At 46.0% G+C, this 4,314-nt stretch overlaps 1 pseudogene across 1 annotated transcript; it reads left to right on the top strand.

Moving 5' to 3' along the window:
- The first annotated feature begins 2,090 nt into the window (after positions 1-2,090).
- LOC308239820 (C-terminal-binding protein 2-like) lies at positions 2,091-3,415 on the top strand (annotated as a pseudogene). Its single transcript has one exon. The product of its transcript is annotated as a C-terminal-binding protein 2-like (transcript).
- Positions 3,416-4,314: the final 899 nt, after the last annotated feature.

The following is a 4,314-nucleotide window of genomic DNA, read 5'->3' as shown; positions in this document are numbered from 1 at the left end:
CCGGCTCCCGAGTCTCCGCCCAAGAGTCCAGACTCCCCCCGTAAGAGCGTGGGTCCCCAGGGGCTCGCCCAGAACTGGGGTTCAGTGCAGTCAGAACTGGGGTTCAGTGCGGTCGGGGGCTTCCTTCCCCCTTCCGCCAGAGAAAGTCAGCCAGGCTCTCAGCCACCCTTCCTCTCTGCGTGCACAAAGACCCTTTGCTGTACCTCCAATTCTCTGTGAGCTTTTCTCTTTCCTTCTAGTTGTAGAATTTTCACTCAGCCAGCTTTCCTGTGGTTCTGGATGGTGTCCGTTCTGTCTTTTAGTTGTAGTTTTGAAATTGTTGTGCGAGGCAGCAGTTTAGGTGTTTACCTATGCCGCCATCTTGGTTTCTCTGTCCTCCAACCTGTTTTTATGAGGAATTATCCTAATTACCAAGCCAGAAAAAGACACTACAAAGAAAGAGAATTACAGGCCTATATCCCCGATGAACATAGATGTTAAAATCCTCAATAAAATATTAGCAAATTGCATCCAGCCATATATTATAAAGTTCATACACCATGAACAAGTGGAATTTATTTCAAGGATGTAAGACTGGTACAATATTCACGAATCAATAAATGTGACACAGCATATAAATAAATTGAAAGGCAAAAATCACATGATCATATCAAGAGACACAGAAAAAGCATTTGACAAAATTCAACACCACTTTTTGACAAAATCTCTCAGCAAATTTGGACTATAGGGATCATACCTCAGGATAATAAAGGCCCTATATGACAAAGCTACAGGCAACAAAATACTCAATAGGCAAAACTAAAACGATTTCCCCTAAGAACAGGAACAAGACATGGATGTCCGCTTTCCCCACTCTTAATCAATATAGTATTGGATGTCCTGGCCACAGTGATCAGATAAGAAAAAAAAAGAAAAAGAAAATCCATCCAAATTGGAAAGGAGAAAGTAAAACTGTCATTATTCGCAGAAGACTTGATATTGTACAGAGAAAACCCTAAATAGTCCACCAAACAACTACTACATTTAAGAAATGAATTCTGCAATGTAGGAAGATACCAAATTAATACCCAGAAATTGGTTGTATTTTTATATACCAATAATGAACTTTCAGAAACAGAAACTAAAAAAACAATGCCATTTACCATTGCAATAAAAACCTTAAGGTACTTAGGGGTAAACTTAACCAAGGAGGTAAAAGGCCTGTGCCCAGAAAATTAAAGGATGTTGAAAAAAGAGAGAGAGGAAGATATAAACCAGTGGAAAAATATACTATTTGTGTGGATTGATAGCATTAACATCATTAAAATGTCCATACTACCCAAAGCAACCTATAGATTCCATGCAATCCCATTGAAAATACCTAGAGCATATTTCACAGATCTAGAACAAATACTCTGACAATTTATATGGAACCAAAAAGACCCCAAATAGCTGCAGCAATCTTGAGAAAGAACAAAATTGGAGGGATCACAATACCAGATATCAAGTCATACTACAAAGCCACTGTAATCAAAACAGCCTGGTACTGGCACAAGAACAGGGCATATAGATCAATGGAACAGAACAGAAACCTCAGAAATCGACCCAAGCCAGTATGCTCAAATAATATTTTACAATGTAGGCAAGAGCATACAATGGAGTAAATACAGTGTTTTCAAAAAATGGTGCTGATTTTAAGGTGGCCCAGGAGAAGCCCAGAAGAGCCGGCAGTGGCCCGAGGAGCTAAGGACCAAGCGGAGAGCCATGCTGCGCTGAAGTGGGGGAGGGGGGGAGGGCACACAGCCGCTACCACTGCCACCACCAACGGGTGAGGTGGGAGGGGCGGGAGCCACGGCTGCCTTCTCCCAGGTGGGGGCCCTTCACCGAGGACGCTGGCGGCCCGGGACAAGGGTTTCATCACCGTAGATAGTTAACCAATGAAGCTGGATTCCCTTAAAGAGATGGACAGCCCATCATGTGAACCGCAGAGTTCGTGAACAGATTTATTTTGGGTTCATAGTGGCATCATACCCGCAGCCTCCTGCCAGTCCCCCTAAGTTCTTAGAGGACCACTTTGCCTTTTGAATCTGAGTTGCAAAGTTCGATAAATAATGGCCCTTGTGGATAAGCACAAAACCAAGCGCCAGCGATTGGACAGAATTTGTGAAGGTATTCGCCAGATCATGAACGGCCCCCTGCACCATGGTGGTGCTGCTGGATGGCTGAGACTGCACCGTGGAGATGCCCATCCTGAAGGACCCGGCCACTTTGGCCTTCTGTGACGCACAGTCCATGCATGAGATCCAAGAGAAGGTGTTGAATGAAACCGAGGGCGACATGGTGTACCACACCATCACCCTCACCTGGGAGGACCTGGAGAAGTTCAAGGCCCTGAGGGTGATCATCTGGATAAGGAGCTGCTATGATAATGTCCACATCAAGGCAGCCAGCGAGCTGGGGATCGCCGTGCGCAACATCCAGTCTGCCACGGAGGAGACGGCTGACTCCACCCTCTGCCACATCCTCAACCTGTACCTAAGGAACATGTGGTTGTACCAGGGGCTGCAGGAAGGCACGCAGGTGCAGAGTGTGGAGCAGATCCTGGAGGTCACCTCTGGAGCAAGCTCCATCCGCAAGGAGACGCTGTGCCTCACTGGCTTTGGTTGCATGGGGCAGGCGGTAGCCCGAGCCAAGGCCTTTGGCTTCAGTGTCATCTTCTATGACCCCTACTTGCAGGACGGGATCGAGCAGTCCCTGGGTGTGCAGAGGGTCTACACCCTATAGGACCTGCTGTATCGGAGCAACTGAGTGTCCTTGCACTGCAACCTCAATGAGCACAGCCTCCACTTCTTCAATGACTTCACCATCAAGCAGATGAGGCAAGGGGCCTTCCTGGTGAACGAAGCCTGCAGCGGGCTGATGGACGGGAAGGCCTTAGCCCAGGCCCTCAAGGAAGGCAGGCTACGAGGAGCAGCCCTCGACGTGCAAGAATCATAGCCTTTCAGCTTTGCTCAGGGGCCCTTGAAAGATGCGCTGAATCTCATCTGCACGCCCCACATGGCCTGATATAGTGAACAGGCCTTACTAGAGATGAGGGAGGCTGCCGCCACCGAGATCCACCCCGCTATCACAGGTCGCATCCCAGAAAGCTTAAGGAACTGTGTGACCAAGGAATTCTTTATTACAGTGGCTCCTTGGTCAGTAATAGTCAAGCAAGCAATTCATCCAGAGCTCAATGGTGCCACTTACAGATACCAGCCAGGCATCGTGGCCGTGGCATCCTGGGGGGGGGGGTCCTGCTGCCATGGAAGGGGTCATCCCCGGAGGCATCCCCATGATGCACAACCTGCCCACAGTGGCACACCCTTTCTAAGAACCCTCTCCCAACCAGCCCACAAAACACGGGGACAATAGAGAGCACCCCAACGAGCAATAGCAGAGGATGACAAGGGTCAGAGAAACCTGGGACCAAGAGACAGTGGACAACAGATGAACTAAGAGGAAAGGAATGTGACTGTCTTTTTAACTGATTCAGGGCATATGCACCATTGACATTATAGTGTTAAAACTACAAGAGCTAGAAGCCGAGATATAGGAAAATGGAAGATGCCTTCTACTCACAGAGGAAGGCACGGAAAGACTAGGATGTGATTAATTAACGACCAACTTCTGTTATTGTGTGTTAAATTCTTCATCTGTGCATCAAATCACAAATAATAGATCTTTTTCCTTTATCATCCCCTGGGGCACAGCAGGTCCTGGACACCTGGCTATATAGAATGTTGCGTCAAGAGTTCCAAACATCAAAATAAAAAATATTAAGAAGCAACCCCCTTCCTGTGACTCCCGTCCCTTAGTTCCTCTGGGCTGGTCACCTTTTTGCTAATAGGAAGTTTGCTTTACTATGAAACCAGGAGAAACTGTTTGCCTGGGTCAGACAGCTCGCTGCAAGCACAGACAGAAGACAGTCACTCCTGGACAGAAGTCTCCTGCCCAAACTGCTTACTGATCAGGTGAGTGGTTGTGAGTTAAGTAATAATCTCTAATGATGGGGATAAAAAGTATTAAGTTTCACAAGCTGTTTGTACTCAAATATATTTTCTCAGTTCAGATCCTTAGCTATTTTATTGAGTGGAAAGTCTTGAACTGAAAAGATTCAAGAAGAAAAATGTTGCATTTCCTTATATCTCAGGAAACACTTTTTATGATAACTTGTCAGATTGATTATGAACAAACACACTTTTTTAGACATTGATAAAATCTTTTTTTCTTCAAGTGTTATTTTATACAAGAACACTTCAGGTGTGTTATTAGATGTGACTGATTTTAACAAAT

Source organism: Plecotus auritus (assembly GCF_963455305.1).
Source record: "Plecotus auritus genome assembly, chromosome: X".
Lineage (NCBI taxonomy): Eukaryota > Metazoa > Chordata > Mammalia > Chiroptera > Vespertilionidae > Plecotus > Plecotus auritus.
The sequence above is the reverse complement of the archived record's forward strand: the minus strand, read 5'-3'. Positions and strand labels throughout refer to the sequence as shown.